Source organism: Gopherus flavomarginatus, chromosome 12 (genome assembly GCF_025201925.1).
Source record: "Gopherus flavomarginatus isolate rGopFla2 chromosome 12, rGopFla2.mat.asm, whole genome shotgun sequence".
Taxonomy (NCBI): Eukaryota; Metazoa; Chordata; order Testudines; family Testudinidae; genus Gopherus; species Gopherus flavomarginatus.
This window is the reverse complement of record NC_066628.1, coordinates 10,574,511-10,598,480: the sequence shown is the minus strand read 5'-3', so window position 1 is coordinate 10,598,480 and position 23,970 is coordinate 10,574,511. Positions and strand designations below refer to the sequence as shown.

Below are 23,970 nucleotides of genomic sequence, written 5' to 3'. Positions count from 1 at the left end.
TCTGCCCCCTTCCACCCATAGCCCCATCCACTGTCACTTCTGTTCCACCCCTTCCCCCACCAGCCCCACCCTGTCACTCCTTTACCCCTGCCCCGCTGCGGCCCTGAGACCAGAGAAGCTCCGTACCCCTGCTGCAGCCCCTGGGCCGTAGCAGGGAGTGGGAGCTCCTCCAGCCCTGGGGCTGACCATAGGGGAGACTTTTGCAGGGTGGCCTAATTTGGCCGGGGTCCCAGTCATGGGCCCCACTGTCCCCTGGTGATGCAAGGTTTGGGGAGACTGAGCCCCCCGACCTCCATTACGTGCCGCCCAGGCTACCGCTGCTCAGTGTGGGGCCAGTCTCCCTGTGTTTTCTGCTGCTTGTGCTGGGGAGCCTGGCCGGCACTAGGGGTGGGGCCCCCAGCAGCCACCCAAGGCTCCAGGGGGTCAAAGGGCACCGTGTGGCAGTGCAAAGGTGCTCACTGCTCTCCCCTGCCCCAATGCTCCTCCATGGGCCCATAGAGGGTTGGGGGGAGTGAGGAGCAACACTATGTGCTCCATGCGTCCTGGTCACTTTCCCCACCTGGGCTGTGCTGTGAGGGGAGCATCAGAAGCTGCTGCTCTCTGCCCTCCCCTTATGCAGCCCAGCTGAGGAAAGTGACCTGGATGCAGGGAGCTCGGATGACGTCACTTCTCATCTCCCCACCCCCACAGCCCCTAGGGGTACCCGGAGGAGCAGCATCCCAGGGAGGAGCAATGCTAGCTGCTCCATGCACACAGATCACTGTCCGCACGTGGGTGCAGGAGGGGGCGCAGGGGTTGGGGACAAAAGAGCGGGGGAAGGGGTTGGGGTGAAGGGGGTGCAGGAGAGGGGCAGTGGCTGGTGGCACAGGAGGGGGTGCAGGGGTTAGGGTGAAGGGAATTCAGGAGGGGGAAGTGGCTGGTGGCACAGGAAGGGGTGCAGGGGTTAGGGGTGAAGGGGGTGCAGGAGATGGCAGTGGCTGGTGGCACAGGAGGGGGTGCAGGGGTTAGGGGTGAAGGGGGTGCAGGAGAGGGTCAGTGGCTGGTGGCACAGGAGGGGGTGCAGAGGTTAGGGGTGAAGGGGGTGCAGGCGAGGGGCAGTGGCTGTTGGCACAGGAGGGGGTGCAGGGGTTAGAGGTGAAGGGGTGCAGGAGATGGCAGTGGCTGGTGGCACAGGAGGGGGTGCAGGGGTTAGGGGTGAAGGGGTGCAGGAGAGGGCAGTGGCTGGTGGCACAGGAGGGGGTGCAGGGTTAGGGGCGAATGGGAATTCAGGAGGGGGCAGTGGCTGGTGGCACAGGAAGGGGTGCAGGGGTTAGGAGTGAAGGGGGTCAGGAGGGGGCAGTGGCTGGTGGCACAGGAAGGGGTGCAGGGGTTAGGGGTCAAGGGGGTTCAGGAGGGGGCAGTGGTTGGTGGCACAAGAGGGGAGTATGGGAGTTAAGGACAAAGGGGACACAGTGTAGGGGTTAGGGCACAGGAGGGGGCAGGAGTTGGGGTGAAGGAGGCACAAGGGTTGGGAGTGCCGGAGCTAGGGGGTAAAGGGAGAGGGGGATCGTCCAGGGGTGATGGGGAAGTGCCAAAGTCTAAGTTTTACCCAGGGCACCATTTCCCCTAACGCTGATCCTTGGTAACACATCTTGCTGGGACGGGGAGGGGAGAGAGATAAGGCGTTTTCTCTCTGTTTCTTTCCTCTCCTTTTTCTGCTCCTTCCTTCAATTCCAGAATCCTCCCTTGTGTTTCAGACTGTGCAGTGACGCCCTCCCAACCCCAGGCCTCTGGAGCCTTTGGAGCAGAAAGATCCCAGGAGCTGAGGGTGAATCCAGGAGTGAGTAGCTGGCAGGAAGGAGTCCTAGCAGTTCTTCTGGGAGCACAGGTGAGGAATGACTCCCCCTTCCCTAGATTCTCCCCATGGGAACAGGGAGGGTTGTGTGATAAATTCCTGTAACTCTTCTGCCCCTCTGAGTTGGCAGAAACAAGGGCTGGGTTCAGTATCTAGGGGTTCTGCTTCAATAAAACAATACAAAACTGGCTCGAGCCCCCACCCAGTGACCTGGGACAATTACACATCACCCCCCTGGGTGCCTCTAGGAGGCAATACTTCCCCTCTTGCAAGCAGGGAGTCTGAGCTGCTCCACTCCACCAGCCATTCCATGAACCACTCCAGTGGTCCCTGCAAACTGCTCTGCTGGGGCAGCAAAGAGCCACCAAATGTTCTGAGGGCTGGAGAAAAATGCCTTCTAGTGAGTAGTGAAAGAGCTCAACCTGTTTAGCTTATCAAAAGAAGATTGAAAGGTGACTTCACTGAAGTGTTGAAGTGCCTTCAGGGAGAGAAAAGACTGGGTATTAAAGGGCTCTTTAATCGAGCAGAGAAAGGCATAACAAGACCCAATGGCCGAAAAGTGAAAAGAGAAATTCATATTACAAATAGGGCGCAAAAATTCAGCAGCGAGGATGATTCACCACAGGAACAAGCTACCAAGGAAAGTGGTGGATTCGCCATCTCCTGATGTCATTTAATGAAGACTAGATGCCTTTCTGGAATGATTTTGCCCCCAAAGTAGCTCTTGTGTCATACAGGAGGCCTGTGATATGCAGGGGGTCAGATTAGATGCTCTAATGGTCTCTTCCGGCCATAAAGTTGACTAATTTCTGAAAAACAGAGTGTAGCATTGGGAGCAGCGTCTGATGTTTTCCTGTCTAGCCGGCTTGCTGCCTAGAACGAACACTCCTTTGGTGGGGTGATCCACAGGGAGTAGCTCAAACCTCCAAAGTGCCTGGCCAGGGGCAGGACATTGGCACAGCAAGGGAGGGGTGTGACAGTGACATCACAAAGGCCTTTTGCAGGACCTCAGACTATTGGTCCAAGGTGGTGGGGAGGTGGTGACCTCACAGAGAGATGCTGACATCAGCAAGGCAGGACAGGGATGAGGGGCCAGGGAAACCTCAGAGACCCTTGGGGCTTTGCTTCAGCAAGTCTCCTTCTCCAGGTCTCTCTTTGAGGACTGAGAGAGTATTTGGGTTCACGGACGTGAGCGCCAGGAGGAACCTCTTTTGAGTTTTCTCCTTCCCTTGTAGTGATTTTACTAGAAAACAGCCGTCCCTGTTTAGAAGGTAAGAGCCTCCTCGAAGGAAGGTGTATCATGGGGGTGTCACAGTTCAGATGCCAATGCCCCACCGCCCCCACTGTAAGAAAGCTCCTGCCACCTGCTCTGTGTTTGCAGGGCGGGAGAGAGCAGCATCCATGGCAGAGATTTGCTCCTGGCTGCCGGAGAAGAACAGCAGGCTTAGCTGTCAGAACTTCCTGGAGCTATGAAAGGGGAGGGTCCCATGGCTCTGTAGCAGAATGCAGGGCAGGCGAGTTCACGGCAGGCATTATGGGATACTGGAGGAGGCCAGTTATGGTTATATAATGAACGGCAGCATCTACACTGGCACTCTGTCCCTTTAAGTTTGCTGCAAAAAGCTCTAGGCCTCTCATCGAAGTGGTTTTATTTTGTCACCAAAACAGAGCAGTTTTGTCACCAGATGTGGCATTGCAGTGTGTACACCAGCCACGAGCTGCCGACCGAAGGGGAGTTGTGAGTTTTTCACAGACCTGAGCAATATAATTCTGCTGAAATAATTTTGTAGTGCAGACCTGGCCAAAGATTTACACACACACACACACACACACACACACACACACACACACACACACACACACACACACACACACACACACACACACACACACAGCTTGAAGGAAAACCTCATCTGCTCCTCCGCTTTGCAGAATCCAAACACAAGCAAAGCTTGTCAGGTCCTGGTGGAGATGGCAGGGAGTCAGGTGTGGTCAGACACTGTGTTTTAACCAGATGCAAGCACCATGGCTTAGCTGGCTAAAGCACTTACCTTGTAAGCAGGAGATCCTGGGTTCAGGTCCCTAGGGGAGTGGCTTTTGGGGTACATGGTATTGGCTACTGTCAGAAGACAAGATTCAGAGCTAGACGGGCTTTCGGCCTAGCCCAGTGTGGTTTTTCTTATGGTTTAAATTATGCTCAGAGCCACTGATAATAGAGTTATTGAAAGTTTGGGAGATAAGAGCTGATAGGACAGTGGTCCAGTCCCCTCGCAGCTGACCCCCTCCCTCTGAGACAGGGGCAGGTCTGAGCTCTCGCACCAAATGCTCATTGTGGCTGCCAGAATCTGTGGGCAGCTCATTTAATTTGCATTGAGGGTTGAGTCCTGCTTTGTGCCCAGTGTCTGAGAATGAAAATCCTAAACCGCCCTTTGAAACAACAAAAGCAGCAGGACGTGTTATTGTCCCTGCCCCAAAGCAGACAGACCAATGGAGAAATGCCACTGAGTCCACGGTAATACTCCACTGCCATTTTACCTTTTTTGCTTGCTAAACTCCCTCCCAACCTTGTGGGGTCCCAGACCCCGGTATTGAGCCTGAGCTGAGATGTCTACACTGCAAATTTACCACCCCACGGCCCAAGCCCCAGGAGCCGGAGCTGGCATGGGGCAGCCCTGGATGTTTCATTGCAGTGTGGACATAGCCTAGCATTATGTCTACACTGCCATTAGCACACCCAAGTCACTATTCTCAAACCCTGGGTCAGCTGATTCAGCCTTGTGGGGCTTGTGCGACAGGGTAATAAAATTACAGTGTAGACACTTGGGCTTGAGCCCAGCCTCTGAGACTCCACAAGGGGTGAGGGTCTCCGAGCCTGGGCTCCAGTCTGAGCCCAAATGTCTACACTGCAGTTTTTAGCCTCACAACCTGAGCCCCAGGAGCCCAAATCAGATCATCCAGGCCAGCCAGGCCACAGGGATTTTATCTCAGTATAGCTGCACTCTCAGGGTACGTCTACATTGCAATGCAAGCCCAGGGTTAGCAGAAGTCATGTCAGCAGCCCCAACACATAAACCTAAACTATGAGGAAAAGACCCACCCACAAATAAGCTGGGCAGTGTCCTTCTCCCTAAGGTTCATAAGTCCAGCAACCAAAAGTCATTTAACATGAGCCATCTCCTCTCTGCACCCCACTCACAGCTGTTGTCCTTAGTCAGTGCAAGCCCAGAGGTGCCTCTGTAGAGTTCATCTGCCATCCTGGGTGGAAAAGGGGGAAAATAAGAAGGCACCGTACTCACTATGTTGTCTAGGGACTCACTCACCCCTCCACAGCCACCCTGTCCTAAAGTTGGTCTAACACATAAATTTTAGCATGAGGACTCAGGCCCCAGCCCACTTGGCTTTGGAACCAATGTCCCCTGCCTAGCAAGTGCTATTGAATTGAGGGTGAGTCCCTCCATCTGGGTCTGCCAAGCACAGTTCTGCTGCCCTCGATTCACACAACAAGGACAACAACCCTTTATTTCTCCTGTCCCAATAACAAGGAGACTGGGAATCCAACACCAGCCAAAAGTGATCATTTTGGCAAGCAACCCAACATATTCCCAACATACTGTAAAATCCACATGAAGACTCATACACGAAACCTTGCAAGAAAATCTTCCTGAGGGGGTCTGAAGCACCTGCTGCTGGGGGGAAGGAAGGAGCTGTGGGTTGAGATTGAGGGGCACTGGGAATAGGAGGGGGTTGTGGGTTGGGACAGAGGAGAAGGGTGAAGAGGAGCAGGCTCTGGTTGGGAGTGAGGAGCAGTGAGCATAGGAGGGACTGAGGGTTGGGACTGAGGGGCACTGGGCAAAGAGGGGACATGGGTTTAGGCTGAAGAGTATCCTCATTTGGGGATCCAGCAGAACAGGGGAAGGCAGCAGGTGATTCTAATTCCATAGGGATATTTTGTGTGTGTGCGTGCAGGGGAGGAACATGCTATATGCCCAGAGGCCTTTATTCCTCCAGCCTGCAAGGACAGAGGGGCTGTCAGGAAGTTGCCCCTTCAATCCCCCACACACAAAGGCCCTTCTTAGAAAAGGCAAAATCCTGAAGAGAAAAAACATCAAAGAAGACTCCAGAAAGACAGATTTTTAAGATAAAATGAGTAGTTTATTACCTGACCAGGGACTTGAACCCTCAGATTAAAAGTCTGATGCTTTACCAACTGAGCTAGTCAGACTCACAAACAAATACAGCAAGTTGGTGCAGAGGAGAAACTAGTCAAGGAAACAAAAGCAGGAAACAATAGGGGAAACCTGCTGCTCTCTCTGGCCTGGTCAACACTACGAGTTTATGTCCAATTTAGCAGCATTAAATCACATTAACCCTGCATCCGTCCACACAAAGAAGCCCTTTATATTGATATAAAGGGCTCTTAATACCGGTATCTGTACTCCTCCTTGATGACGAGTAGTGCTGAAATCAGTATTGCCATGTCAGATTAGGGTTAGTGTGGCTGCAATTTGACGGTATTGGTCTCTGGGCGCTATCCCACAGTGCACCATTGTGACTGCTCTGGACAGCAATCTGAACTCGGATGCACTGGCCAGGTAGACAAGAAAAGCCCCGTGAACTTTTGAATTTCATTTCCTGTTTGCCCAGCGTGGAGCGCTGATCAGCACAGGTGACTATGCAGTCCCAGAATCAAAAAAGAGCTCCAGCATGGACTGTTCGGGAGATACTGAAGCTGATCTCTGTATGGGGAGATGAATCTGTTTTATCAGAACTCCGTTCCAAAAGACGAAATACCAAAACATTTGAAAAAATCTCCAAGGCTATGATGGACAGAGGCCACAATAGGGACTCAACGCAGTGCTGAAACTTAAGGAACTGAGACAGGCGTACCAGAAAGTCAAAGAATGAAATGGACGCTCATGGAGGGAGGGGCGACTGAGGATTGTAGCTATCCCACAGTTCCCGCACTCTCCAAAAACCATTTGAATTCTTGGCTGAGTTCCCAAAGCCTGAAGGGTCAAAAACATTGTCGCGGGTTGTTCAGAGTATATGTCGTTCCCCCGCCTCCTGCCCCCATGAAAGCAAAGGGAAAAAAATCCTCTCTCACCTTTTTTCAATGTCACTGTATGTCTACTGGATGCTGTTGGCAGATGTGGTGCTGGAGCACTACACAGCAGCATCCCCTTCCCTTCCCTTGCGGACGGCAGATGGTACAGTAGGACAGGTATCCATCATCGTCGTCCCGTGAGTGCTCCTGACTGGCCTCGGTGAGGTCGGCCGGGGGTGCCTGGACAAAGATGGGAATGACTCCCAGGTTCATTCATAGCAGCTGGAGGCTGCGCTCCCCTCCCCCCTTTGATCCCTGCTTGCAGAAGCAATAAAGTCAGTGTTGTTTCAAATTCCTGCATTCTTTATTACTTCATCACACAAATGGGAGGATAACTGCCATGGTAGCCCAGGAGGGGTAGGGGAGGAGGGAAGCAATGGGTAGGGTTGTTGCAGGGGCACCCACTAGAATGGCATGCAGCGCATCATTTCTGCGGGATCTCTAGGGCTCTGACCCGGAGCGCCCGTTTGCCCCTCTGGTTCTTTAGTAGGCTTGCCTGATAGTCTAGGCAGAACTGACTCTCCATTAGACAAAACTTAAAGAAGAGAATGACCTGGGGAGTCATTCCTATTTTTGTCCATAAGCCCGTGGCCGACCCCATCGAGGCCAGCCAGGAGCACCCATGACAGCAGCAGATGGTGCAGTATAACTGGTAACTGTCATTGTCAACTTGCAAAGCAGCAGACGGTACAGTAGGGCTGGTAACCATCTTTGCTAACTTGCAAAAAGCAAGGGGATGCTGCTGTGTAGCACTGCAGTACCATGTCTGTCAGCACTATAAAGAAGACATACGGTGACAGTGAAAAAAGGCTGAACGGGCTCCATGGTTGCTGTGCTATGGCGTCTGCCCGGGCAATCCAGGGAAAAGGGCGCAAAATGATTGTCTGCTGTTGTTTTCATGGAGGGAGGATTGAGTGATGACATTTACCCAGACTCACTCATGACACTGTTTTTGCCCCATCAGGCATTGAGATCTCAACCCAGAATTCCAATGGGCAGGGGAGACTGCGGGAACTATGGGACAGTTACCCACAGTGCAACGCTCTGGAAATTGTATAAAGTCGTGGACACATGCCCATACTAAGCACATTAATTCGGCGGTGTGCGTCCATGTACCAAGGCTAGCATCAATTTCCCTGGCCAGGCCCTTTGGAGGTTTGAGCTACTCCCTGTGGTCACCCCACTCAAGGAGCGTTCGTTCTAGGCAGTAAGCTGGCTAGACAGTAAAACTTCAGATGCTGCTCCCAATGCTACACTCAGTTTTTCCGAAAACTAGTATCTGTAAAATTAGTCTACTTTCTGGCCAGAAGAGACCATTACAGCATCTAATCTGACCCCCTGCATATCACAGGCCTCCTGCATGACACAATAGCTACTTCTGGGGGAAAGGCATCTAGTTTTCATTGAATGACTTCAGGGGATGGAGATTCCACCACTTTCCTTGGTAGCTTGTTCCTGTGGTGAATCATCCTCGCTGTTGACTATTTGGGGCTTAGTTGTAATATGAATTTGTCTCTTTTCACCTTCCAATCATTGGGTCTTGTTATGTCTTTCTCTGCTCCATTCAAGAGCCCTTTAATACCCAATCTTTTCTCTCCATTAAGGCACTTCAACACTTCAGTGAAGTCACCTTTCAATCTTCTTTTGATAAGCTAAACAGATGGAGCTCTTTCAATAGCTCACTAGAAGGCATTTTTCTCCAGCCCTCAGAACATTTTGGTGGCTTTTTGCTGCCCCAGCTCCAATTTCACAGTATCTTTTTCAAATGAGGACACCAAAACTGGAGACAGTATTCCAATATCAGTCTCACTGATGCCGTGTCACCTCCTGTGATGTTATTGACATAATCTGTAACTTTATAGATCACCATTGTGACCACTGTTCTATATTTGCAGCCAATATGATAGAAAGGTTGTTGTGAAAGGGGTCTATGGAGAGGTTCTGATTGGCTGATTATAATTATGCTATCTCTAGATGTGTATCATTTTTGTAGTTGACTTTATGAATATTGGCTCTATGCTGTCTGTATTCAAACTTGTGCTATGCTTCCGAGGAACACCCCAGCCAGACAAGTTGGTGTCAGTTCTGCCTAGCCTGCTTGATGGCCCATTAAGGACCATCAGCTCTACAATCAACCCATTGAGAGAAGGTAGATATGCCTTGTGGCTCAGCAAGGTATGCAGGGACCTGCCTATGGACAAAACTCAAAGGTTTTTCTATGCCACGTGCTGGATAGAGTGTCCTTGGGACAAAGAAAACAAAGACCACATGGCAAGAGACTGTAAAAGGCTGATGCCTCGTCTCCATCTTGTCTTCAGTCCTGCTTCATACCTCTGAAGGGACTTTGCTACAAACTGAAGCTCTGTACAAGGGACTGAATGACCCATCCCAGCTGTGGATGGACTCCAGAGACTTGATTTGAACCTGCAGTTTATTCCATCACTGCTACAAGCCTGAACCAAGAACTTTGCCATTACTGTATGTGAAGGGTTAAAATTCATGTGCATATTATATAACAACCTGGTCTATGGATTGTGCCAGCTCTTTTCCAGACCCAAAGTCCAGAGTATAATCAAGGGACCAGAAGCCTAGCAAATAGTGACCAGCTAAAAGAAAGCTGGGTAAACAGAAAGCCTTGCTTGCTAAGATAGGCTTGGTCAGCAAATTGCCAGGTGTTGGAGCTAAGAACTAAAGAATTGTATCTTATTCAGAGTTGCAGATTGAACAAAGAATCCCTGTTCCTATTGTGTAAGTCTCTTCTGTAGGGAGACGTTCTTCCCAGAGATCCAACCTTGAGTTTATGAAAAGTTGGCAGATGTCAATATAAGATATGGCATCCTTCCACCTCTCTTCCCAGGGACCAATGCCTTGCCTTAAGACACACAGAAAACAATCTTTATTGCCATATACTTTCACTGTTTCTTTGCTTTAAACCCTAGGAATGTACCTGGAGGACAATCAAAGGAGTTGCTCCCTTCCTATGGACCTCAAATCAGAATTCAGCATAGATATTTTATACTAATAACATTTTATCAAAGTATTCATGAAATGTTAACTTGCTAACTTGAGACCATGGGTGGAGACATTATGTAACCTGTTAACCTTTGGCTACTGTGCTTATCATGTCTTGCTGCAAAACCTATCCCAGAGTTTGGAACTCCCTACCCCGTCTCTTTCCCCCACCCATGGAAAATCTATATATTCTATTGTAATCAATTAACAGTGTCTCTGAGCCTAATAAGCAAGGTGACACTCTGCCAGTTCTGTGTGTAATAAACTCCTATTCTTGCCCTCTACATGGTGGAGATTTATGTCCTTCACAGACACCTGCTGAACAAAGAGGAGATTCAGCATCCAGCTTGGCTGAATGTGTCTTCTCTCCCCACAGCTTGGTGATCTTCTGAGGAAATGGAGAAGACTGCCTTTGCCTAGCTGCACATTGCTTGCAAAAGAAACAAGTCTTTTTGGTGGCAAGTGTTGAAAGGAGCCATTAGACAAATGTGGAGACAGGAAAAATGTCCCCCAACTCAACTGGCATCTGTGGATGTTGAAGTCACAACACAAAGTGCTATACAGTATATGAGCACAGGCTGGTGTCAGAAGAGTCTCTACCAAAGCCTTTTCCACCAGCAGGGGCCTCTCTGTGCGCAGAACTCCTGGTAGTGTGATGGCTGCAGGCAGTGGAGAACTCTATTTTGGCATCTCTTTGTCAGTGAACATCTACAGAGGCTGTTTAAAGGTCTTTAGATAGGGATCTTTGGGAAGAGCTGGCTGAAGTGTCTTCCTAGTAACCAGAAGATCCTGGCTTGGCCTGCCAGTTCTTCCGTGCAAGTCTTGAGGGAAATGGGGAATGTCTGTAGTTTGGAATTTGCAGGTGTTGTCCTGGACCATCAAAGGGAACAGTTGCAAGTATTTTCTCAAGGCAGGCACCATGGCTTGGGTGGCTAAAGCACCTGTCTAGTAAACAGGAGATCCTGGGTTCAACTCCCAGTAGTACCTTGTTCTATGGGTTTTGTCTCCTCTGCTCACATTTTCCTGTGTCTTTCTAGGAAACAGAAGAGACCTCCCTTGGTATCCAAGTCATTGCTTGCTAAGGAAAAGGCTTCTTTGGAGAGAAACATTGGAAAGAATCAAATCACAAGCCTGGAGTTGATGAAAAGGCTGCTGTGACTGGCATTGGCATGGTGGTTGCTTTGACTGCAATTGCTGCAACACAAAAGCCTGCACCACACGTCCTTGTGATTCGCTGGGGATGTCCACACACAGATGTCATGTCGTCTTCCTTTTGATTGTCACTGATGAAAAATGGAGCAGCTGGAAGAAAAGTCCCAGAGGCACTTGCCAGGTAAAGTGGACGTTAGAGATGCAGCACCCAGTGGTGCCTTGCCAAATCTGTCCACTCCTCCCACTTTTTGGTCAATCTTTTGAAGAAGCAGAGAAGACTGCCTCTGCCTTGCAATGCAAATGCTTCCAAAAGAAACCGGTCATTTTTTCTGACAAGTGTTGGAAGAGGCACCTAAGAAATGTGGAGACAAGGAAAAGGTCATCGTAACTCAACTTGCATCCATGACTCTTGAGGCCACAACGCAGAGCACTGAGCACTGTACGACCACAACTGGGGACAGAAGGGCCTTTTTCAAAGGCATTTTCCACTAGCAGGGTCTTCTCTGTGCACAGAATTTCTGATAGTTTGATGTCTGCTGGCACTGGAGATCACTATTTTGGCATCTCTCTCTCTGTCTCAGTGAGCACCCGCTGTGGTTGTTGAAAGTCTGTGATGGGATCTATGGGATGCAACCTGAACAGTGGGACCCCTGAGCCCTTTGTCCCACCACCTGGACTCCCTCTCACACATGTGATGCTGAGACAAGCTGTGAATCTCTGGCAGATATTGCACTTACACAGACATCCGTAGGTAGGGACACAGCCAACTGAATTACATGAATGCTTCTGCAGCCACTCATAACACTAATGATAGAAAGTCGCCCCCCCTACAGCTCTGCAGCCTTGCACCCCTGGATCATACCATCTTGCCTTAATCAGAAGCCTGATCAGTGTGAGTTTATTACACAGGGTCCACCCCTCCCTCACTGTGAATAGTACATGAACCAGCCTTGTAATGGAGCTGAGATTTCCCAAGAACTTCAAGCAAAATACACCAGTTTAAGTAGAGCATAAAACAGATTTATTAACTACAGAAAGATGGAGTTTTAAGGATTATAAGTGGTAGGAATAAAAGATCAAAGTAAATTACCATGGAAATTAAAGATAAATTCACAATCTAAACTTTACACCTTATTACACTAGGGCGTAGTTCAGTTATGCACACAGGAAGGCTTAATGCTCGAGCTGCTGCACATGCTGGGCAGGCTTAAGGTCAGGCTCCCCATGGCAGGAGAGAAGAAGACTCGGCCCCTGGAGGGGCAGGCTGGGCCTTCCTGGATCCCATTTGCTCACAGCCAGCGCCCTGCCCCCACTCCCAAGTCATCCATGGCGCCCCCAGGTCGGCCAGAATGGAGCAGCAGTTTTCACTGCACTACGTCCACTTATGGCTTACAGGCAACTCCCAGACTCACCACAGTCCACCATCTCGGCCAGAAAGGAGCCCACTCAGCCTCACCATTGCTGCTTTTCCTTCCCCCCAGAACCCCGCTTCTCCTGGGCTGCAAGTAGCCATCCCTGGGATGCCAACAGGCAGCCACAGGGGTCTGTCTCCCAGCAGCCAACCGCACCTCCATGGGTTCAGCCCTCAGAAGGGCAGGTGGGGGTTTCCTGGATCCCAGTTGCTCACAGCCAGCCCAGCCTCCACCTCTAAAACCATCAGTCATGCCCCCAGGTTGGCCATAAAGGGAGCCGCCATTCTCCACTTGGACTCAGCTTTGCTTGTTTTCCTTTCACCCAGAACCTCCCTTCTTCTCCTGGGCTGCAAGTAGCCACTCCTGGGAAGCCAAGAGGCAGGCACAGGATTCTACCTCCCAGCAGCCAACCACACCTCCCCAGGCTTTGCAGAATGAAGGGTGGTGCTCTACTAACCCCACTTAGCCGCACAGCTTCTTCCCTGCCTTCCTCAGCTCAACTTTCCTCTATTGCCCCATTCCTGCCTCACTTCCTCCTTTGGCCAGTCACGCAAAGGAGCCCAGCAGGAAGTGAGAGCCTCTATAGGCCAACCTCCAACAGCAGAGGTGGCCAAGCCACAAGCCTCCAAATGGTGACTGGCCTAACTACTCTAGGTTCTCCAGCCTGACACCAAGGTGCTTTCTCCACTGCTGTCAGCATCCTCTGTCATGCAGGAGTTGGAGTTATCCCAGGGACAGGCCAATAGGAGGAGTGGCCTTTCTGAACAGCAAGGGGATCTGGGAAAAGGAAGCCAGCATGTTTCTGCCTGGTTTTGAACCAGGGACCTTTTGCGTGTTAGGCAAATGTGATAACCACTACACGACAGAAACTCCACCTACTGGGTTGTTGCTCACTCTGGCACAGACTGATGGACAAATCTAGAGAATGTGGTGGTAGCCCCTCGATAGGTCAGCTGGCAGGGCAGAGGACTGGAGCCAGCACTCAGGAAGTCGTCCTTACCTCGCCCGTGTGACTCCAGCTTGAGGGAGAGCTTCTTTTTCTTCTCCTTGCTGACAAAGAGCAAGAGAAGAATGAAAGGTCAGGTGGGCCAACTCGGTGCAGAAGCCCATGCTGTCTTTTCCTGCTGCATAGCCTGAAATGAGGGACTCGTGGCAGTTAAAGGAACTGCTGCACTCTCAGAAAACATCCCGCCCGTGCATAAAGGAGGATAGAAGAGCCTGTTAGTCTAGCACGCTCCCAACTGAACTGTTTCAGCAGCTGCTAGGTTTCTTTTTGGCCTGTTACTTTTCTGTCTGGGATGTTGTTGTCAGCTGTGGCACAGAAAAAGGACGTCATTGCGAGCTGCCCATGAAGATAAGATTAACTTTTGCCTTCCTTGCTCGGCTTTACTTGCTTCCTCACCCTATTCCTGCCTTAGTTCCTGTGTTACCTGAAGGCAACGGGGGCCCAGCAGTACGAAGAGGAAGTTAGACAGCTAGACCCTGGTGGCAAAAGTTCTACCACCGCTTGCCACCCCACTCTCTTCTCCCAGCTTCACATATTGACCGCCAGGGACTTGGTGCCCAGCAGCGCAACGGAAGGCAGTGGACAGAGCCACCCTCGCCTTGAAGCTCTGGCTCATTAAACCGTATCTTCAGTCGCTGATGGCCAATGAGAGACCAACAGCACTTGCTATTTTAGCACTTGAAAATGCCATTGGTCAGTCACTGGATCTCTTTAATGCTGTTACATAACAAATGAAAATAGAATCTCAGTGTGACATTCTGTACCTTTGGGGGAGTGTGCTGTAACCCCCATATTCCTCATTTTCATATAATCGTGATCTTATATACAGAGCATGCCTTGTAAGGTATCAGGGGAAAGGATATGATCTGCTGAAAGTCATTTCTCTACCCATAGATGTTTACCATTCATGCATATGAAGTTATGAGAATTGTGCAGTGTGGTTATCACTATGCTGTAAGGTGGGGGAGTCAGCCAAATATTAGCTCCCCAGTGACAACAGCAAGGAAAGTAACCAACACCCGGACAGGGTGTCAAACAACCCATCAACAGCCATTGTTCAGCAAGGGAGCTACAGTGCAATCACTTACCTGCAAGAGGACACCCCAGGGGAATTGCTCAGACTTGCTTGGAGAGACGCAGTGATGCTCACCTGACTCTGAAGGGGGAGCAAAGCCAAGAGGGAAGAAAGGACATGATAAAAGCAGAGACATTTGCCATGCTTTGTCTCTCTCGTCCACCTACATCTACAGACACCCCCACACCAAGCAACTGAAGCGCTGACGAAAGGGGAGAGCCTGGCTGAAAAGCCACCAGCTGGCCTGTGGTGAGAAGCATCTAAGTTTGTAAGGGCATTGAAAGGGTTAAGATCAGCTTAGAGTGCATTTTGCTTTTATTTCACAAAAACATCGAGGAGTCCGGTGACACCTTAAGAACTAACAGATTTATTTGGACACAAGCATTCGTGGGTAAAAAGCCCTCTTCTTCAGATGCATGGAGTGAAAATTGCAGATAGAGGCATAAATATATATTGGAACATGATGTAAAGGGAGTTACCATACAAGGGGAGAACCAGTGTTGAAGGCTAATTCAGTCAGGGTGGATGTGGCTCTCTCCAAGTAATTGACAGGGAGGTGTCAATACCAAGAGAGGGAAAATTGCTTTTGTAGTGAGCCAGTCACCCCCAGTCCCTCTTCAAGCTCAAATTAATGGTGTTAAGTTTGCAGATCAGTTGTAACTCTGCAATTTCTCTTTGAAGTCTGTTTTTGAAGTTTTTTGAATGGCTTCTTTTAAATGGCTACTTTGAATGGCTACGTTTAATTGTGTTATTGAATATGAACATGTAAATGCATTATGGAAGTCCCATGTGGTCTAGTGGTTAGGATTCTTGGCATTCACCCAGGCAGCCTGGGTTCAATTCCCCACACAGGAACAATGCAGAGCTTCTCCTTGGAGGGGAGGCAGGAAACAAAAAGAATGGGAAGGGATCCTACCAGCAGCAGAGCTGGACAGAGTTGGGAGCAGTACTGGATTTGACATGGTGCCATAGTGCTAGGCCCAAGCTCTGAAGGGACCTGTAACAGTAACTTTTCAACAGCCATTACACTTTTTTTTTTAGTTTTGTTTGTTTAAAGGGAAGACAGTGATATTGCACTGGCAAATTCCCCATAGAAACAAAGAATGGAACAAAAGAATAATAAAGGCACCTCAACTTTCCTCATTTATGTAGGACAGTCTTATTAGATGGATCCAGACATCTTCCAATCACAGAAGCTGAAAATTGTTCCACTTTACTGCAGTTCTGTAACCATGCAGGAACCTAGAGGAGGAAAGTGCCTAACTCCAGAGTCTGCAGCTGCCTAGGGCCAGTGCTGAGGATTTAGAGTCCCTAGTGCTGCCCTTGCAAGGTTCAAGCATGCTCAGCCTTGGCATTGCCTCCGCTCCTGCGGCTAGTAGCTGCAGCTGTCTAAGGCTGGCCTCTGGCAGTTGCCCCATGGCTGTAGCTAGAGAAACTACAAGTGGCTCTATGACTCCTGGGGCCATTAAGCTAGAGCACCTAAAGACACTGGAGTTAACCTCAAGGAACAGAGGTCACCAGTAGGAAAGGAATGTCGGGGGAGCAGGGAAGGCGGGAGCAGGTCAGGCTTGCAGAGGGAGCTTCCATCTGGTTGGGAGCATGTCCAAAGTAGAAAGGAAACAAGTATGGGGAGAGGTGGTGGTGACCAGGTAGCAGACTAGCATGTAGATGGGAGCAGAGGGAGAGACGCTGGTGTCTTCAGATTCCCAAGGGCTAAGTCCTCACTTCGGGGAAATGGTGTTTGCAGGTGGCTTGCTCACATGGCAGGATGGGGGCTGAGGGAGGGATCTGTCAGAACTGATCAGGTGTCTGCTGGCTTTAGGACTTTGAGCTGAGACTAGGACCACATGCAGTGACTGGTGACATGGGGGGGGTACTGGAGACATGGCTAGAGAAGGTCTGAATGAGGAAAGAGATAAATCTGTGGGGAGTTTCCTTGGTCACTATGAAAGTTCTGCTCACTGTGGACACTGGTAAACCCACATGGGTGTACAGCTCAATAAGAAAACCCGCGGACTGAGGGAGCTGTGTATGGCAATGCATATAGTCATGGAGAGGTGTGTGATCAAAATGCAAAATGTCTCTGAGGTTCAGTACCGGGTATACGAAGGCACCAATGGCACTGCCCCACCAGACCCACACTCGGAGCCCACAGTGACTACACTGGGGCCCACAAATATGTTTGGTGCCAGGGCCAACAAAAGGTTAATCCAGCCCTGACTGCCTGAGCACTATTTCAGCCTCACATTTTTGGATGGAGCTCCCACAGTGAGAGCTGCAGAGCACTCCCCCGCAACACACAATGCACACACTCGTCCTGGTGTTGGGAGGGGAACAGGAGAAAGGACAAAAGAAGAGATGAAGAGAAAGGAGGGAGGGACAGGTGGATGGAGGAAAAGGTGAAACACAAAGGACAAACCCTAATGTCCCCATGATTCTAAGGGACAAAATCCCAGGTGCGGAATAAAATTCTGCCTCCTTAAGCTCATGTTTTCCATGCCTAGAATTCAACTCTCACCAGATGGATCAGACTGAACAGGTTTCACACCTCCAGGAGGCTCTTACCTTCTAAACAGGGACGGCTGTTTTCTAGTAAAATCACTACAAGGGAAGGAGAAAACTGGAAAGAGGTTTCTCCTGGCGCTCACGTCCGTGAACCCGAATACTCTCTCAGTCCTCAGACAGAGACCTGGAGAAGGAGACTTGCTGAAGCAAAGCCACAGGGGTCTCTGAGGTTTCCCTAGCCCCTGGCCCCTGACTGATGTCAGGATCTCTCTGTGAGGTCACCACCTGCTCACCAATAGTCTTTGACCAATAGTGTGAGGTCCTGCAAAAGGCCTTTGTGATGTCACTGCCACACCCCTCCCTTGCTGTGCCAATGTCCTGCCCCTGGCCAGGCACTTTGGAGCTTTGAGCTACTCCCTGTGGATCACCCCACTCAAGGAGCTTTCTATAGAGCATCCTCAGATGTCTAAGCACACGAGTGCCATGGCAATGAACTGACACACATGGCACCAAGATGAGATCATTAGTAGACTAACCTATAGGAGAAGGACACCCCAGCATTAGTAGGGGAGAAATCCCTACTGAACATGCATTACACCTAGCAGCCCCTGCGTGGGGTCGGGCGGGGGCTGCGGAGGGGGGGAGACCTGGGAAAGGGATGGATGGAAAATGTCTGTGCAGCCGGGACATGGCCGGGGGGCGAGGGGAGAAGAGCAGGTGACCCCTGAGGAGCGGGGAGAAAAAGGGAGGGCTGAGATCCCCTCGGAATTACCACTGCCCCCTCCGTGGAGACCCCCCTCCTCTCCTGTCCTGCCCCCTTTCTCCCTAGAGAGCAACAAGCAACATCCAGGGTGACACCCCCTTCCCTCAAACCCCTGAGAAGTTCCCTGTTCCCCTCCCCCCATTGTGCCCCATTTTCTCTCCCCATTGCCAATGGCCAGTTCAGATCTCAGGTTTGGGGTGTTTCCCCCCATTTTCACCTGCAGTGATTTGTCCTTGTGTAGGTGGGAAATGGTTCCCCCGAGTGATTTCTGAACTGGGCAGAGGGTTAATGGGCAGAGGCTGGGGGGGGCCTGAGACAGGGACACCTCTGGGCTGGGCTGGGGGGGCCACTCTCTGCTGGCAACAGGGCGTGGGAAGGGCCAGGAAGGGGAGGGGGGAGCAAGTGTCCCCCATAGAGAGGGTCCAGCCCCAGGCTGCTACCAGTAGCACATTCCTATCCTGGCCGAGGGGGGGGCTTTCTCCAGCTGGGACCTGCCCCCTAGGCAGCCCCAGGCTCTGACCGCACCAGCCCCGCCTGGAGCCCCCAGTGAGTGAGAGACCCCGGAGGGGGAGGAGGAGGGAGCACTGGGCCCTGACAGGAAAGTGACTCTCTCCCCTCAGATCTTGGTGTTTTCCTCTCATGTTATCAAATATGCAGTTTGTGACACAATTTCTTTGCAAATCTCAAAGATTCAAATAAAATAACCTAAACATTTGCCCCACTTCTCTCTAGTTGTCTATTTCTAATTGAATATGCCCTGAGATTTTCCTGTCTCTAATTATAAAATAATAAGAAAATCTCAGATTTACACCTTTTCTCAGATTATTGAACACAAAATGTTTGCAAATGTTGCCCATTTCCTCTTTATTCATTTATCAAGTATTCATGTGAAACACTCAGATTTTACCTCCGATCAACAACTGATATAAAATCCCTCTGATTTTCCACTTTCCTCTCTATAATTTGCAAAATGGATCCAAAATCTCTGATTTCCACCCTTTGTCTTTCATTTCTGAACACTGATCTGAAAGCTCAGGTTTTCCCTCTGTGTCATTATCAAATGTCAATTAACAATCCTCTCAAGTTTTGTGCTGTTCCTTATGTTTCTAAATCCCCAAAACTTCTTCCTTCGGGGGAACCTGTTGCCCTGAGTCGCTCTCCATTCTGGATGTTGCAGGGGATTAAATTTCCCAGTGATTGTCTTTCCCCTCTCCTTTGAGGATCATTTGTTCCCTCTTTTAGCTCTGTTAGATATTTGCCAAAGAAAGAGACCAGCCTGATATTTAATACACATCAAAGCCAGAGGCCTCCCCCTGTTTGGGGATCAGTGGTTCGCAGCTGGTAGTGGGAGAGTTGGCTGGCCCCTTTTCTTTTCTCCAGCTGGCACAGGATGAGGGGGTCACTCTGAGTGCAGCATGTCTTGAGAAGTATCCCAAACCACAAGACAAATGGTCTCTGTGAAGGGTTGCTTCCCACAGTGCTAAGATGTAGCCACCTCTGGCAGGATCCATGGTGGCTACTATTTGCTAGTGACAGGCCACGGAAATTTCTTACCTATTTTGCCCCTCCATGCCAGGCCTGCACAACATACGGCCCACGGGCAACGTGTGGCCCGTGAAGTCTCACTGTGCATCCCGCAGCCGGGAATCAAAGGGCTCTGGGCTGCCCGTAGCCGCGGGGAATCCAAACCCCTTTAAAGTTCAGCCGCGGCCGGGATTCAAAAGGTTCTGAGCTGCCCGCAGCCGCAGGGAGCCCAGAGCTCTTTAAATCTCAGCCGCGGCCAGGATTTATAGGGCTCTGGGCAGGCGGGCGGGGAGCTCAGAGCTCTTTAAATCCCAGCCACCAGGGCCGGCTTTAGGCCAATTCAACCAATTCCCTTGAATCGGCCTCGCTCCTAAGAGGATCCCGCACCCAAGCCCCAGTACCAGCAAAAGCCAGTGCGCTGTACCAGGGTGGCCCAGTTTCCCCAGGGGGCAATTTAAAAGGCCTGGGGCTCCCAGCAGGGGCTGGAACCCCAGGCCCTTTAAATTGCTACTAGAGACCTGCTGCTGGAGCCCTGGGGTATGGCTGCGGGGCTCTGGGGGCTATTTAAAAAGTCCAGGACTCCCATTGCTTCTACCTCCCCGGCCCTTTAAATAGCCACTGGAGCCCCGCTGCTTCCCCAGGGTTCCCGCGGCTATTTACAGAGCTGGGGCAGTGGAAGCAGGGGCGCCCCGGGCCCTTGAAATAGCCCCCAAGCCCCAGGCTGCTGCTGCTACCCTAGTGGGAGAGGGAGGAGGAGGAGAAGGCACTCACCATAGAGGATGGACTGTACCCCCTGTACCTGCACCCCCTGCCCTGCCTGCAGCCAGCCCGTCCCCAGCTAGCCCCTGCTGCACCCCCTGCCGCACCAGCCCCGCACCTCCTGCCCTGCTTGCACCAGTTCCTGCCTGCAGCCTGCCCATCTCCAGCCAGCCCCACACCCCCTGCCTTGCCTTCAGCCCTGCACCAACCCCTGTCTCCAGCCAGCCCTGCACCCCCTTCCCTGTCTCCAGCCAGCCCCTGCCACACTGCCTGCCCTGCCCGCACCAGCCCTGCACCCCCTGTCCTGTCCCCTGCCAACCCCTGCCATACTGCCTGCCCTGCCCGCACCAGCCCTGCACCCCCTGCCCTGTCTCCAGCCAACCCCGTACCCCCTGCCTTGCCTTCAGCCCTGCACCAACCCGTCTCCAGCCAACCCCTGCCGCACCCCGCTGCCTGAAGCCAGCCAGTCCCGCACTCCTTTGTCTCCAGCCCTGCCAACCCATGCCGCACCCTCCCTGTGGCCCTGCCTGAAGCCAGCCAGCCCACCCCACACCTCCTGTCTCCAGCCTGCCCCACACCCCTTGCCCAGCCTGCAGCCAGACCCTACCTCTCGCATCCTCCCCCTCCCCCACCTCCAGCCAGCCCCATGTTCACTGGTGCCCTGCAGTTCCGAGGGAAGTAACCCTGCACACCTGCTTCAATGAGATGGGCAGGGAGCAGCTGGGACCCACACATGTGCACCCCAGCACACCCTAAGGGAGTGGCAGAGCTCATTTCTAGTTCAGACCCATCTTTTTAAAAAAGAACTTTTAGGTAGGGTTAACATACATCTGTACTTTCCCGGACATGTCAGGCTTTTTGGTTCTTAAATCGCCATCCGGGAGGAAAATACGGACGTATGGTAACCCTACTGGTACAATAAATACATACAGTGGCAGAACTTTTTATAGGGAACCGGTTGTTAAGAACTGAAAGGCTTTTTTTTCCCCAATCATCCCTGTGGGGCCCCGCCAAAAATGTTCAAATTGGGCCCTGCACTTCCTAAAGCCGGCCTGCCAGCCACGGCCGGGATTCAAAGGGCTCTGGGCTGCTCGCAGAGATTCCCGGCCGCAGCTGAGGTTTAAAGGTCTCAGGGCTCCCCACCGCCACGGGCAGCCCAGAGCCCTTTGAATCCCAGCAGCAGCTGAGATTTAAAGGGCTCAGGGATCCCTGTGGCTGCAGGCAGCACAGAGCCCTTTGAATCCCGGCGGCAGCTCCAGGGGATGGAGTGAGGCTGGGATTTCAAGGGCTCAGGCTCCCCTCAGCAACAGGAGCTCTGGGACCTTTAAATCCCTGCCCCAGCCCTGAAAAGCTCCGGGTTTCCCCAGTCGTCAGAGCCCCAGGCCCTTTAATTTGACCCTGAGGGCTCCCAGAAACCTCTTTGGCTGGGAGTCCCTGGTTGATTTAACATCAAGTAACACCTACCCACCACCAACCTTCCTTTTTGACCCACAGCTGTTTTGGTGGGGCGGCGCTGGGGAAGGAGGGTTTGTTTCTGCAGGGCTGGGCGGGGTGTTTCCGCCAGGCCGGGAGGTCCTGAGTGGGGGGTGTTTCCGCAGGGCCGGGGGGTTTCGGTCCTCAACTGTTTTCTTTGGAGTATTGTGGCCCTCGCTGTTGTACTCAAAGTACTGTACAGGAACTTTTCAGGGGGATTAAGGCAAAATGCCACATTTATTAGTAATACAGGTATCAATTAATACTCTATGATATGCACATGAGATATATATCACAGTCATGCATTCACGCACACACACAGACATAAACACACTCCGTCTTGCTGTTGTTACCAACTAGTTGCTCCCCTTAACTGCACTGGCCAGGTGAGTTAGATGGGGGAGGGGTGGAGCCGGGCTTCTACCGATCCAAATCGATGGTCCGATGGTGACAAGACGAGATCCGGGGTCCTTCTGCAAGACACCTCGCATTTATAGCAGCTTCCCTCTTATGCAAATCTAGACCAGATTCAAAATCTGGGTCTGCGTCCGTTGGTCTTTGTGCTGCTTTTCTCTGGGTGTTGTCCCAATGCTGCTCAAAGAGGGTGTTTTCTGAAGAAGGTGCTTGCTTCTAATCCCTGAGGCCATCAATATGTCTGCTCTTCTTTATTGGGCCCACTTGACAAGTTGTATTGTCCTTTGCTCTGGCTCCCATTCCCTCTTCAACTGTTGTAGCTGTCTGGAGGTGGGTGTCTTCCAAGCCTCACTCATTCACACCTCATTCAGTCAATAGAGCAATTGATTACAGAGTGCGGGGGAAGATCTTACTCTACTTCTAGCAAAAAGGCACATGTTTTCTTTGACTTTAACTATACTATCCTTAGGGGCTATAACATTTGATACAAAGTTTTCTACCAATTTTCTATACAGGGATCTAATACAAAGTTGTATGAAAATAGAGAGGCACAATGCCAAGTCATATGAATTACAAAATAACATCATGCCGGATGCAATGTCATAAAGATACTTAATAGAGAAAGATACTTAATACAAAATAACACAATGCAACGTTATAAAGATTTATAGAGATCGTTAATACAGAGATTTCTCTACATCACCGCTTTACAAGTTGTGCAGGCGTGCTGACGGCATTCGCGGGGCTTCTTGCTCGTGTGGATTCTCTGATGCTGAATAAGGTGAGAGCTGCGATTGAAGGTTTTCCCGCACTCACTGCATTCATAGGATCTCTCCCCTGTGTGGATTCTCTGATGCCCAATAAGGTGCGAGTAGCGACTGAAAGTTTTCCCGCACTCATTGCATTCACAGGGTCTCTCCCCTGTGTGGATTCTCTGATGTTGAGAAAGGCCTGATCTGTAAGTGAAGTTTTTCCCACACTCAGCACATGTATTTTTTTTGCTTTTCCCTGCAGATTTCCTGCTGTATTCTGGTTTCCTTAAGGCCCTTCTGAGTTCCCTGACAGGAAATAAATTTATCCATTTTCTCCCCTGGCTGGTTTCCCTGCTCTTTTTCTGGTCTGTGCTGAACCTCACACGTCATTGCATCACCTGCTGTGATAGAGACAGAAACCTCAAACAGGGATGGAAAGGGGAAGGCCAAACCAAAACAAGTGCTGGAGAGAGGTCAAATAAAAATCAGGAACTCAGCTCCCCCCAACAGGAGAGAGGAGGGGATCAATTCAGCCTTCACATCCCATCCAACTTCACAGGGGGAAGGGAGAAAGCTACAGCCCGGTGTCTGCTAGCATCTATAGGAAGCCTTGAGCTATATTTACCCTGCGGATGCGACCCCTGCTACGGACAATAATGAACTGAGAGACTTCCCAAGAGCTTTGTAGGGCATCCTAGATGTTTCCTTCAGGCACTTACAGATTCTGAGTTGGTTTAATGTTTCCTCATCTGTGCGGGGAGATCTCAGGATCTCTCTTTCCTCTGAACCCTGGAGCTCTGGGACCCATGGCTTTTCCCCTTGTTCCAGCTGGGAGATCATATCACGTTGGAAAACCAGAAACTCCGCTCAGATGAAAGAAAACAAAGGAGTTCAGTTGATTTCATACAACTTGATCATCAAAAACATTCTATTAATATATCTTCAGTGCTTAGTGTGACCTAGTGTGCCTGGGGCAGTCCTCACTGAAAATGCCAAGGTCAGAGCAGGCTGAAAAAGGGAGAGCAGATGCTCCCCAAACTGGTGGTTAACACTGAAGTTAAACTCACTGACCAGTCACAAACTGTGCTTCTGATCCCACACACTGGTTAACGAGACTCTGAAAAAAGAAATCACACGGCCCCCTTTATTGCATGACAGTTCTCTGACTCCTAATCAGCAACTATG

At 50.9% G+C, this 23,970-nt stretch overlaps 1 non-coding gene across 1 annotated transcript; it reads right to left on the bottom strand.

Moving 5' to 3' along the window:
• Positions 1-13,311: 13,311 nt before the first annotated feature.
• On the bottom strand, positions 13,312-13,384 carry TRNAV-AAC (transfer RNA valine (anticodon AAC)). Its single transcript has one exon. It is a non-coding gene; the product is annotated as a tRNA-Val (tRNA).
• Positions 13,385-23,970: the final 10,586 nt, after the last annotated feature.